The following is a 14,172-nucleotide window of genomic DNA, read 5'->3' as shown; positions in this document are numbered from 1 at the left end:
GAAGCCCAAATGTTGGACTTACTATACAAAGACTTTAAATTAGCTATTTTAAACATGTTCAAAGAACTAAAGGAAATCATGTCTAAAAGAACTAAGGGAAAGTATGGGAAAAATGTCCAAACAGAGATGATTAATAAAGAGATAGAAATTATTTAAAAGACAGAACCAAACAGAAATTCTGCAGTTGAAAAGTACAGTCACCAGAATGAAAAATTCACTAGAGGGGCTCAGCAGCAGATATGAACAGGCAGAAGAAGGAATCAACATACTTAAATACAGATCAATTATGATTATCTAGATTGAGGAAAAGAAAGAAAAAATAATGAGCAATGAACAGAACCTCAGAGACCTGTGGGATACCACTAAGCATACCAACATATGCATAATGAAAGTCTCAGAAGGAGAAGAAAAAGAAAGACACTATAATTTTGAAGAAATAACAGTGAAATCTCTCCAAATATAATGAAAAACATTTACACATCCAAGAAGCTCAACGAAGTCCAAGTGTAATAAATTCAAAGAGATCCTCACCTAGACATATCATAATCAAACTACTGAAAGCCAAAAAGAGAGAATCTTGAAAGCAAAAACAGGGAAGTGACTCCTTACATAAAAAGCATCCTCAATAAGAGTAACAGGTGACTTATCATCAGAAACTGTGGAGGCCAGTAGGCAGTAAGATAACACAGTCAAAGCACTGAAAGAAAAAGACTATCAGTCAAGAATTCTATAGCCACCAAAATGTTATTTCAAAAATGAACGAGAGGAACTCCCCTGGTGGTCCAGTGGTTAAGACTCTGCACTTCCACTGCAGGGGGCACTGGTTGGGCAACTAAGATCCCACAGGCAGTGCAGCACTGCCAAAAAAAAAAAAAAAATAAGGCGAAATTAAGGCGTTCCTCACTAAACAAAAACAGAATTTGTCACAACCATACTTTCCCTATATGGAATACTACAAGGAGTCCTTCAGGCTGAGATGAAAGGACACTACACAGTAACTCAAGTCTGCATTAAGAAATAAATAGCACTAGTTAGGGTAACTACACTGGTAAATATGTATTTAACTATGTTGGTACATATAAAAGCATAAATATATTTTTCATGTAACTCTAGTCTTGTCTTTTAAATCATACAGGAGAAAACAAGAAAACATTTTTAATCTTACAGTGCAGTACCTTGAAAAGTACAGTAGTACAGTACAACAGCTGGCATACAGGGGCTGGCATCGAGTGAACAGGCAAGAAGAGTTACTGACTGGAAGAGGGAGAGGAGGTGGGAGACAGTAGAGCTGAAGGATCGCCAGCAATAGGAGACGGAGGGCAAGCTGCAATTTCACTCATGCCTGACGCTGATGGAACACACGTTTGCATCTTTGAAAGTTCAAAACTTGAAGGTTCGTATGTATGGAACTTACAGTATATAGAAAACAAAGAGCAAAATGGCAGACGCAAATCCTACCTTTTTAGTAATTACATTAATTTTAAATGGATTAAATACTATAATTGAAGCCAGAGAACTGGCAGAATGGATTTAAAATATGATCCAACTATATGCTGTCTAATGAGACTCATTTTAGATTCAAAGACACAAACAGGTTGAAAGCATAGGGAAGGGAAAAGATATATCAAGAGAGCCTCATGGAAAAAAAATATACTATGCAAACAGTACCGAAAGAAAGCCGAAGTAGCTATGTTAATCAGACACAATAGATTTTAAGACTCAAAACTGTAACTAGACACAGGACATTTTACAATGATAAAAGGGTCAATCTGTGAAAAAGATATAACAATTAGAAACATGTAAGTATATCTAACAACAAAGTCCTATCTGAAGCAAAACCCAACAATAATAGTTGGAGACTTAAATACTCTACATTCAATAATGGTTAAAATAACTAAATAGAAGATCAATAAGGAAACAGAGGACTTGAACCAACTATAAACCAACTAGACCTAACAGACATATAAAGAAGACTCCACCTACCGACAGTAGAATACACAGAATATATATTCTTCTTAAATGTACATGGAACATTCTACAAGATAGACCCATATGTTAGGCAATAAATCAAGTCTCAATAAATTTAAATGGATTAAAATAAAGTTCTCTGATGACAATGGAATGAAATTAGAAATCAATAAAAGAAGGAAATTTGGCAAATTCACAAATATGTAGAAATTAAATAAGAAACTCCTAAATAATTAATGGATCAAAGAAAAAATGACCAGGGAAATTAGAAAACAGTTTGAGATAAATGAAAAGGAAAACACAAGATCCTAAAGCCTATGGGAAGAAATATTTAGAAGGAAATTCAGAGCTGGAAAAGCTTATTAGAAAGAAGAAAGAACTCAAATCAATAACCTAAACTTCCATGCTAAGAAAGTAGAAAAAGAAGAGCAAATTAAATCCAAAGCAAGCAAAAGGAAGGTAATAATAAGATTAGAGCAGAAATAAATGAATTAGAAAATAGAAAAGCTGGAGACAATCGACAAAACCAAATGCTGATTCATTGAAAAGATTCACAGATTGACATACCTTTAGCTAGACTGACCAAGGAAAAAACAAGACAAATTACTAAAATCAGAAATGAAATTGGTACTTTGTTACCAACCTTACAGATATAAAAAACTAAGGGAATATTATGAATAACTGTTTGCCAACAAATTAGCCAACCTAGATAAATTGGACAAATTCTTAGAAAGACACAGCTACCAAAACTCACCCAAGAAGAAACAGAAAATCTGAATAGGCCTAAAACAAGTTAAGCAATTGAATTAGTAATCAAAAAATTTCCCACAAAGAAAAGCCCAGGACTAGAAAGAAGGCTTTACTGGTGAACTCTACCAGACATTTAAAGAAGGATTAATACCAATCCTTCACAATTAATACCAATCCTTTAGAAATTCTTCCAAAAACAGGCGAGGAAAAACCATTTCACAACTTATTCTATGAGGCCAGCCATAATACCAAAACCAGACAAAGACATCACAAGAAAGAAAACTATAGACCAACACTTCTTATGAATATAGTTGTAAAAATTCTCAACAAAATGTTAGCAAACCAAATTCAGCATAATATACAAGGGATTATATCCCATGACCAAGTAGGATTTTTCCCAGGAATGCAAAGTTAGTTTAACATATGAAAGTTAAGTGATATAATACATCATGTTAATAGAATAAAGAACAAATAAAAAACCCAAATTATTATCTCCACAAACACAGAAAAAGCATTAGACAAAATACAACATGTGTTTATGATTTTTAAAAACTCAGCAAACTAGGACTAGAAGGGAACTCCCTAACCTGATAAAGTGCATCTATGAAAAACCCATAGCTAACATCATAGTCAATGGTAAAAGACTGGAAGCTTTCCTTCCCTCAGATCAGAGTTAACACAAGAATGTCTGCTCTTAACACTTCTATTTAACGCCATACTACAGATTCTAGCCAGGGCAGTAAGGCAAGAAAAAGAAATGAAAGGCAAACAAGATCAGCATTCTGTGTTCAAGCAACATGAGACTTAAAATTGTTGAGATGGCAATACTCCCAAATTGACTTACACAGTTAATACAAACTCCAGCAAAATCCCAGCAGGCTTTTTTGCAGAAATTGGCAAGCTAATACTAAAATTTATGGAAATAAAGGAACCCAGAATAGCCAGAACAATTTTCTAAAGAAGAGGAAAGCTGGAAGATGCACACTTCCCAATTTCAAAACTTACTACAAAACCAGGGGTAATTTAGACTGTGCTAGCATAAAAATAGACATACAGATCAATGGAACAGAACTGAGAGTCCAGAAATAAATCCATATATCTATACTCAATGGACTTTTTAAAAGACATTATTTTTAGAGCAGTTTTAGGTTCAAGGCTAGAAGGGGCTGGAATTGTTATTTCCGTTCCTCCACGCAGGAGGCTAGCACCTTCTGGAGCTGGGTTTTTCCTTCCCTCAGGTCAGTCAAGCTCTGGCTAAACAGCTTCTCCTGAGGGCAGACCTTGTTAATAGCAGAGCGTTCTGGCTCCTCTCCCCCTTCCCCTCCCTGACAGTCACTGTGAGGACCTGGTAGAACTAGGGGTAAAACTCACAAAAGTGTGGGGGGCCCCTGTGGCTGGGTCCCCCAGAGTTTCTCTCGTGGATCTGCCCACACTGAGCCTTGTCAGTCACAGTTCCTGTTTCTCTGTCCGGCACTGAGTCCTGCAGAGGCGTCAGCTCTGCTCTGGGAAGCTGTCGCTCTCTCTAGTCATCTCTTGGTCTCTCCAGAGAGAGACAGCATATTGCCCTGGGACCTCAGGGACAGCATATTGCTCTGTGACCTCACTTCTCTGTCAGATCTAAGAAGAGATGTTGATTTTCGGCTTGTTCAGCTTTTTACTTGTTAGGATGGAGTGGTGACTTCCAAGTTTCTTACCCGTTGGACTGGAAACTGACTACATTGTAATTTTAAGAGCTGTGTATTAACCTTTCCTATAGATGTTCCATAAATTATTTAACGAGTCTTATTTTCATGGACCTTGGTTTGCTTCCCACCACCTACCCTTCCAAACCATGTGCAATAATTATCCCTGAGTGTATGGCTCTCTGCATACATGTGAGTAGGACAGCCTCCTAGAACAGAAGTTGCTCCGTCAAGACTGCCTTATAGGATACTACTGTCCAAAGAGGCCATTATGTCATTATTAAGAATTTTTCATTATACCACATGGTTTAAACAGCAAAATTATATTAATCAACATTCTGATTCATCAGTATAAACAGTAATTGTGACATAATATGTGACCTATTATCAGTAACAAAGAAGTCTTAAAACAGGCAAAAATCACCAATTACCACTACCCTAATCTAACAACTACTTTCATTTTTCCTGTACTCAAACAAAAAGTTATTTAAATAGATGGCTCCAAGTGATGGGTTACAGTGGAGAGCTTCAGCTGGCCGTATGCTGAAGGGGACTCAGAGTATATACACAATAGTGGTCATTTAGTGAAGACTTGAGGCCAATCAGTGATCAGACTTATGAGTTTGAGGCCTTTGATTTTTCACTTTCAAGACCGATTTAGGGAGTATTAATGAACTAACTCAGAACAGGGAGTACACCGCAGCCCTAAGTACCTGTCTCTTTGTTGGTCTGCTTAAGGCCAAGATATGAAGTCAAAGGGTAGGCAGGCCTTAGAGATGAGAAAGCCCCCTGGGGAAGGACAAAGGAAGTACCCCTGAGTTATTCCTTTCAATCAGTTCCTCTCTAACTCCTCTGACCCACTAAGAGAAGCAAAAGACTCCAGGCCCATTCCCAGGGCCAAGAACTGGAGAGAAACAACAAAATCTAAATGGTAACCTGCACAATCAACAAAAATAGCATGTACCCACGATTTAAATGCTTACAGAACTGCAGAAAGCAAAAACAGTGACCACTTCAAGATGGCACTGTTAACAAAGAGTACTTCCTGAAAACAGAAGCTACAGACAGCTCTCTGTGATGGGAAATAGTTAAATGCAATTTTGCCAGACTTTTTAGAATACGGAACTCTGGTCCTCAACAAGCTCTAGTAGTACACTAATTAATGAGAACATTACATATTAGTGTCTATAATAAACCAATAAGTAAATTGTTTATGGTTTGCCTGATTTGTTTTATCATTCTCTCCCCACCTACACACATGCATATGTGTATGTGTATATACATACACACCATTTTCTCCTGAACCATCTGAGGCTAACTTGGAGACACGTTGCCCCCTCCCCCTGAACACTTCAGTGTGTACTTCCTAAGCACAGGGACATTCTCTTTCACGAGCAGAGTTCAATGACCAAAATCAGGAAATTTAACATTGATGTATTTTCCATTCCACAGTCCACATTTAATTGGCACAGTAATGCATACTGCCCCTCCCCCTTCCCTCTCCCCACTGATAACCATTAGTTTGTTTTCCAGTATTTTTTGTGGCTTCTTTTACTTGGCATAACATTTTCAGGGTGTCTCCATGTTGTATCAAATATAAGTATTTCATTCTCTTTAATGGCTGAATAATATTCCATTGCATGGATATACCATATTTTGTTTATCCATTTGTCAGATGATGGACATTTGAGATGTTTCCACTTTTCAGCTGTTAAGAACACTGCTGCCATGAACATCTGTGTACAAGATTTTGTGTGGGCATATGTCTTCACCTCTCTTGAGTGTGGAGTTTTTGGGTCATATGGTAACTATGTTGTGAGTACATTGGTACACAATGGTAACATTGTGAGGAACTGTGAACTGTTTTCCAAAGTGGCTACACCATTTTACATTCCCACCAGCAATTATTTAAACTTGCATAACAAAAAAGAAACCTGCAAAACTACAAGAAACCTGCAAAAACTAATTGCTGCTCGCTATAAGGCAATGCTACGTTTGAAATGGCTCAGACAGCTGTCTCTTTTTTTAAAAAATAGTCTGTCATTTTGTTTGCTTAGCAACAGGAAATAGGGTGGTCTTTAACCTTAAAATTCTGAATATTATTATGTGTCTTCTCAAAGCAGTTTCTGAGCCAGGGAAGCTGAAGAGAAAAATGCTGTGTTTCACATTATTACTGACAGTGGTATAATATTAGGAATTGAAAAGTTTTTGAAAGACAGCTGTTATTGCCAAAGGAAGGAGTATGTGTCACTGTTTAAGGAACTGACATAATGATCAACTTTTCTATACCTTCCTATTACTTTCTGTAGTTAAGTGTTTGAGGTAAATCTGTAATCCAAGGTTTTAGTTCATTTCTTCCTTTTCCTGTCACAGTTATCCATCTGTACCTCTTAAAATATATTGGAGAGGAGATGTTACCACTGATACCACAGAAATATAAAGGATCATAAGACTACCATAAACAACTATATGCCAACAAACTGGACAACCAACAAGAAATGGATAAATTCAAAAAAATCTGAACAGATAAGTTACTAGTAATGAGGTAGAATCAGTAATCAAAAACTTCTCAATAAACAAAAGTCCAGGACCAGAAGGCTTCGTTAGTGAATTCTACCAAACATTCAAAGAAGCATACATACCAATCCTTCTCAAACTTTTCCAAAAAAACAGAAACGGAGGTAACTCTTCCAAACTGATTTTATGAGGCCAGTATTACCCTGATGCTAAAACCAGACAAAGATGCCACAAGAAAAGAAAATTACAGGCCAATATTCTTGATCAACATAGATGCAAAACTCCTAAAAAATATTAGCAAACTGAATTCAACAATTTTTTTTTTTTTTTGGCTGTGCCACACGGCTTGTGGAATCTTAGTTCCCTGCCTAGGGCTTAAACCCAGGCCACAGCAGTGAAAGCACCAAGTCCTAACCACTGGACAGGGACTTTCTGACAATATATTAAAAGGATCATATACCACAGTCAAGTGGAATTTATTCCAGGGGTACAGGATGGTTTAATATCTGCAAATCTGTAAATGTGATATACCACATTAAGAAAATGAAGGATAAATATATGATCATCTCAATAGATGTGGAAAAAATATTTGACAAAATTCAACATCCATTCATGATAAAAGTATCAATAAAGCAGGTATAGAGAGAACATACCTCGACATAATAAAAGCCATATAGGGCAAGCCCATAGCTAACATCATACTCAACGGTGAAAGTGAAAGCGTTTCCTCTAAGATAGGAACAAGACAAGGATTCCCACTCTTTCCATTTTTATTCAATATAGTATTAGAAGTCTTAGCCAGTGCAATTAGGCAAGAAAAAGGAATAAAAGGCATCCACACTGGAAAGGAACAAGTAAAATTGTTACTATTTGCATATGATATGTATTATATATAGAAAACCCTTCAAGACTCAATCAAAAAACTGTTAGAACTAATAAACCAATTCAGTAAAGTTACAGAAAACAAAATCAATATGCAAAAATGTTGAGTTTCTATACATGAATAATGAAATATCAGAAAGGGAAATTAACAATCCCATTCATAACTGCATAAGAAATACCTACGAATAAATATAACCAAGGAAGTGAAAGACTATATACTAAAAACTATAGGACATTAATGAAAAAAACTGAAGAAGATACAAATAAATGGAAAGATATTCTGTGCTCATGGATTAGAAGAATTAAATTGTTAAAATGTCCATACTACTCAAAGCAATCTACAGATTCAATGTAATCCCTATTAAAATTCAAATGAAATTTTTCACAGAAACAAAACAATCTTAAAATTTGTATGGAAATGCAAAAGGCCCAAATAACCAAAGCAATCTTGAAAAAAGAAGAGCAAAGCTGGAGGCATCATGCTCTTTTATCCTGAAATATATTACAGAGCTACAGTAATTACAACAGAATGGTATTGGCATAAAAACAAACACATAGATCAGTGGAACAGAATAGAGACCACAGAAATAAACCCACACATATGGTCAATTAATTTACAATAAAGGAGCCAAGAATATACAGTAAAAAAAAAGCCTCTTCAATAAATGGTGCTGGGAAAACTAGACAGCCACATGCAAAAGAATGAAACTAGATCACCATTTAACACCATATACAAAAATTAACTCAAAATGAATTAAAGACTTGAATGTTTTAAAAAATCATAAAACTCCTAGAAGAAAACATAGGTGGTAAACTCCTTGACATAAGTCCTTGGCTATGATTTTTGAATCTGATACCAGAAGCAAAAGCAACAAAAGCAAAAATAAACAAGTGAGACCAGATCAAACTAAAAAGCTTCTGCACAGAAAAGGAAACCATCAACAAAAAGGTAACCTACTGAATGGCAGGAAAGATTTGCAAATGATATATCTGATAAGGGGCCAATATCCAAAATATATAAAGAACTCATACAACTCAAGAGCAAAAAATTATCTGATTACAAAATGGGCAGAAAAATCTGAATAGACATTTTTCCAAAGAAGACAGAGATGGCCAAAAAGTACATGAAAACATGCTCAACTTCACTAATCATCAAGGAAATGCAACTCAAAACCACAATTAGATATCACCTCACACGTTAGAATGACTATTATCAAAAAACAAGAAATAACAAGTGTTGATGAGGAGGTGGAGAAAAGGGAACCCATGTGCACTGTTGGTGGGAATGTAAACAGGTGAAGCCACTATGAAAACAGTATAGAGACTCCTCAAAAAATTAAAAATAGAACTACCATATGAGCCAGCAATTCCACTTCTGGGTATTTAACTGAATAAAATGAAAACACTATCTTGAAAAGATATCTGCACCCCGATGTACACTACAGCACTATTTACAACAGCCAAGATATGGAAGCAAACTAAGTGTCCAATGATGGCTGAATGGACAAAGAAGTTGTAAAAATATACAATGGCATATTATTCAGCTATGAAAAAGAAAATCCTGCCATCTGCAACACCATGGATGGACTTTGAGACATTATGCTAAGTGAAATAAGTCACACAAATACCATATGATCTCTCTTACATTTGGAATCTAAAACAAATAAACACAAACCAGGTTCATAGATACAGAGAACAGACTGATGATTGCCAGAGGCTGGGGGTGGGAGATGAAAGAAATGGGTAAAACTTTTTTTAGTTTAAATAAATTGAAAACATATTGGGAGCTGGGGAAAGTGATAGCAAAGCAAATGAATACAGTTGAAAATATTTTTAAAATCAGGAGTTCATCTTTACTGGCAGAAAGGGGAGAGGACATGCTGATGGATCCAGCAGCAAGTTAAGAACTACTGTAATGGTGTCTCAGTTAATAATAACTGCTTACAGTTTTCAAAGCAGGTAGATCTTGAATATTATTGTACTTTGAAAAATATATTTATGTTATACTTCATGTTTTGCAGAATACTGCAGTAATTTTATCTTTTCTTATTATTTTTCCCCCACAGACGAGGGAATTGGTAAGTAACAAGATAAATGCAGAATGTTAAAATGGAGCTGTCAAACCCAATTTCCAGCTTTTCACACAGTACAATTACTGCTCTTAGTTTCTACAAGCCCTTAAGTCACATTGAGAAGACTTCCAAAAATCCCTTAATAAAAATTTACATATAACAATCCTGAAGGAATTATTTTACTTTATTGCGTGTTATAAACTGAATTGTGCCCCCCCAAATTCTTATGTTGAAGCCCTCCCCCAAATTCTTATGTTGAAGCCCTCCCCCAACGTGACTATATTTGGAAATGGGGCTTGGAAGGAGGTAACTAAGGTTCAGTGAGGTCTATTAATCCAACAGACTGATGTTCTTAGAAGAGGAAAAGACCCGAGATCTGCCTCTCTCCACACACGTGCACAGAGAAAAGGACACACGAGGACCCAGAGAGAGGACAGTCGTCTGCAAACCAAAGAGACCTCTCACCAGAAACCACCCCAGCTGGCACCTAGATCTTAAGACATCCAGCCCCCCGAAGCGTGAGAAGATAAATTTGTTGTTTAAGCTACCCAGAATGTGCTATTTTGTTATGGCAGCCCAGGCCGACTAAGACACCATGACAATGTGATTTTTAACTCTTCATTTTGCCAATGGGGTAGATTCGAGACTCAACCAAATTTTCACAACTGAGGCCAAGAGGAGATGTTACTGGCCACTAAATCCAATAGAGGTTAGAACTACCTAAATTTTTAAATGGGTCCATTAAATTCAGGCTTCAAAGGTATGTCCTGTAAGTTATTCTGTATTGTAATCATGCTAAAATCATCTATTATGAGTTGCTACCACCAAGGGCTTTACTTCTCGTTTCCTAATTGGTAGGTAGCCTCTCTGTCCCCACTCCCATAGGTAAGTGGTAGAAAGCCAGGGACACCCTCATACGGCCACCCCAGTGGAGAAGGAAGATGGCTGACGACAGTGACAGTGGGGACAGGGGCAAGAGGATCACTGAACACGTGCCAAGCACTTACCAGGTGTCAAGCAGACTTCTATTCATTACCTTTTTAAACCCTCAAATCAACCACTGTTATTATACTCACTCCAGCAAGACTTACGAGGTCGGACAATTTGCTCTCGGTCACAGGATCCAAACCCAAATACGCGGATTCCAGTGCCCATCTCTTATGCCACAATACTCAAAACTGAATGAGTTAAACTCAAATTGTGTTACTAAACCACAGCTTTTTTTCAAAAAAAAAAAAATCCCCAATAATGAATCTGAAGTGTATGCCTAATTTCTTACTCAATTCAACCAGTGCAAAATCAGATCTCACTTGATTCAGCTGGACTATTATACCACCAAGGGAGACCATTTCACTCTCTCCCAAGGTTAGGTGAAAATGCAGCATCTAAATGAATAACTGAAATACTTCACATGATATGGCTAGGCTGTTTTTATTTGACCAGGAATTTCTCCCGACTTTCGAGGAGCATTTCACCCATACTACCTTGGAAGGCAGTGTAGCAACATGGCTAATAACATGGACGCTAAAGCCACATGGTCTGGGTTTGAGTTTGGGATCTGCCTAGCAGTGTAGTCTTGGGCAAGTTAACCAACTTCTTTGAGCCTTCCTCTAAAATGAGGATACGATAGTATCTACTTCCAGGATTGCTGACAGGATTAAATGAGTTGATGAATATGAAGTGCTTAATGCTGCCCCTGACAAAATACGCGTGCAGTCACTATTCCCCATTGTTAATATTAGGATTAGAAGCGGAAGTAACAAGCTGCACGTGGAGTCATTCTCCACGTGACCCTTGCAGGGAGGTTTACAACAGAGGAAGTGGAACTCCCCAACCAGCCTTTAGTCCTGTGATGGAATTCTCTGGTCCTCCACATTCTCCAGCCCTGGCAGAGTATAATCTTTCTGTGAAGTATCCAGCTCACTTCTGCTTTTAGTAGAACATATTTCACAGTGTAACAGTTCAAAGAAACTTCACAAATCCCACCTCAAGGTTTATGCTCTCATTCACTAATGCCATATCCACCTCTCCTGGGTGTATATGTTTTGATGTGTCTTTATGTGTATGCTCTAGTCACTGCTGATACAAAAAAGCTGGGCAACAAGAAGAACATGCCTAGAGACCAATGGAATGAGGGTTCACCCCAAAATAAAAAATGGCAACGTATAATAGAGAAGGATTACTATATTATAGTAAAATTTGTGAGGAGTCAAATGGGGACCGGAACTTTGTCTTTTCTATTAACAACAACAACATAAGAGTTTACTAAGTAGACTAATATTAGAAACAATCTTGGGGGATGAACAGATCAATGATTACTTCTCTTCAGAGAACACATGACTGAAGAGCAGCAACTGGATGCATGAAAACACTGGACTCCTATTATAAAACCGAGCTAAAGTTCTACACTGAAAAAATAGACAACTACTACCTGATCATTCTTCTTAGTGGTGCATTCAAGCTGCTGCTTCTGGTTGAAAGTTGCACAACCACTTCTTAAAGCTATCTTTTCATAACTCAGAATTATCATTAATTTGACAGCTCCTCTCCCCTTCATTGGCATTCTCCATCTCAATGGCCACCCCAACTCAGGCCCTCAGTTCCTTCCTTGCGTCTGAATAAATCCTGGTTTTCTCGCCCCATGAGCTCCTTCCTCCAGGGCATCCTGCACAGCACTGCCAGCCCTGCCTTCCTGCGCCTATGATGTAACTGCTCTGAGCCCCAGTCCTTGCTTCACCTGTCCCATCATGCACGTGCACACACACTGATTCCAGGGGGAAATTTTCAATCCTCGAGCCTTGGACTGAGTTCCACGATGCCCCTTTCCAAGCTCATTTTCTCCCACTTCCCTGCAAGAATGTTCACCTTTAGCCAGACTGATGGCTTCTCGCCAGGCTTCCTGCTTCCACTCCTTCACTCACAACATCTTCAGACCCAAGAATGTCTATCAAATACCCAGTGACTGGCACCCTCCCCACCCTTCACGCCAGCTCACACACCACCTTCTCCCCTAGGCCGTGGAGGACTCATTGCAGAGGAAGCAAACTTTCTTTCTCCATGTAGCTGGGACTCAGCACACACTATCCTGGGCCTCAGAAAGAACATCGCTTTGTGGGAAGCGCCTCAAGGGCAAGCATCGTGGCATTCCTAGAGGGACCTGCTGCAGCTTCTCAAACAGAGCACTCACTCAGCAACGATCTACTGAATTCAACCACCGTGCTCAGGCCAGTCCCTGGAGACCAGCACTCTGGGCACAGAGACTAGCTCATGTGACTGCTGAAAGATAAAACATACCCCATACGGTAAGGAATTGTTCTGGTTTAGTGTATAGTAAGTGTTAACTAATTCAGGGTTCTGCTGAAATATTTTTACCTTTTAATTGATAGAACATCAATGGGAAATTGAAAAAGGCAAGCTACGTCTCAAAATGTTACCTAATTGAGTCTTACATACAGTCAAAAGTCAAAGTTTTTAAGGAGATGACACATTCCAGTAAAAAGGAAACACTTCTAATTATTCTATGTAACATTTTAAGGAGTTGTCAGCTATATGTCTCTTGCCCTAATTTTAAATATGACTTAAAAGGAAACTATATAACTATATGTAAGGTAAGGAATCAGTAGTGCAAATATAAAAAAAAGTCTCCCATTTTATTTAAGTACCATTGACACTGTCGTACTAACAAGGTGTCTATCAGGAACAGCACAGAAAGAACAAACTAGATTATAGATTAAAAAACATGTCAATTATTTCATGACCAAATGTCAAACAGAAAAACTGCCTGAATGTCTCAGAAGTCTATCACATCATACCACATTTGGTATACATCTAATGGCAGAGAAATCATTTATCATTAAAGGCCTTTTTATATAGGTCAGGGTTGCTGGGGCTTGGTGTTTTGTATCTTACAGTTTAAAGAATGCTCTAAAGTTCTAGGTTTTTTAACTTTTTAATCTCTGGGAAGGAAAACTAAAACTTCCTATAAACTCAGATTAATGCCTGTTAATGCACGGAAAAAAGAAAAACTAAAACCTTGCTCCTACTATAAAAACAAAATAGTGTGGCCTCTGTTTCTTTTCTGATAAGAGTCTTAAATACCAAACAGTTAACTGCATAATAACATTTACTGGCAGCCCGGCAGCCTGCTTAGCAGATATATAAAACAGGTAAAAGGAGAAAAAGTTAATTTCTTGGCTGAATGATTCCATCGGTAGCTATAGGGCAAACCTGAAAGTCTTTTAGTAAAGTAGCAGTTGATTCTTCTATCAATCTGTAGCACACATACTCTTCCAAGGGAAGCA

The 14,172-nt window shown here is 37.6% G+C and overlaps 1 protein-coding gene across 4 annotated transcripts in view; it reads right to left on the bottom strand.

Moving 5' to 3' along the window:
• The window catches only part of KIZ (kizuna centrosomal protein), a 111,706-nt gene that overhangs the window by 78,661 nt on the left and 18,873 nt on the right, over positions 1-14,172 (bottom strand). The window lies entirely within an intron of this gene.

This window comes from Tursiops truncatus, chromosome 15, assembly GCF_011762595.2.
Source record: "Tursiops truncatus isolate mTurTru1 chromosome 15, mTurTru1.mat.Y, whole genome shotgun sequence".
Classification (NCBI taxonomy): Eukaryota; Metazoa; Chordata; class Mammalia; order Artiodactyla; family Delphinidae; genus Tursiops; species Tursiops truncatus.
Note: the sequence above shows the minus strand (reverse complement) of the source record. Positions and strands in the feature narration are given on the sequence as shown.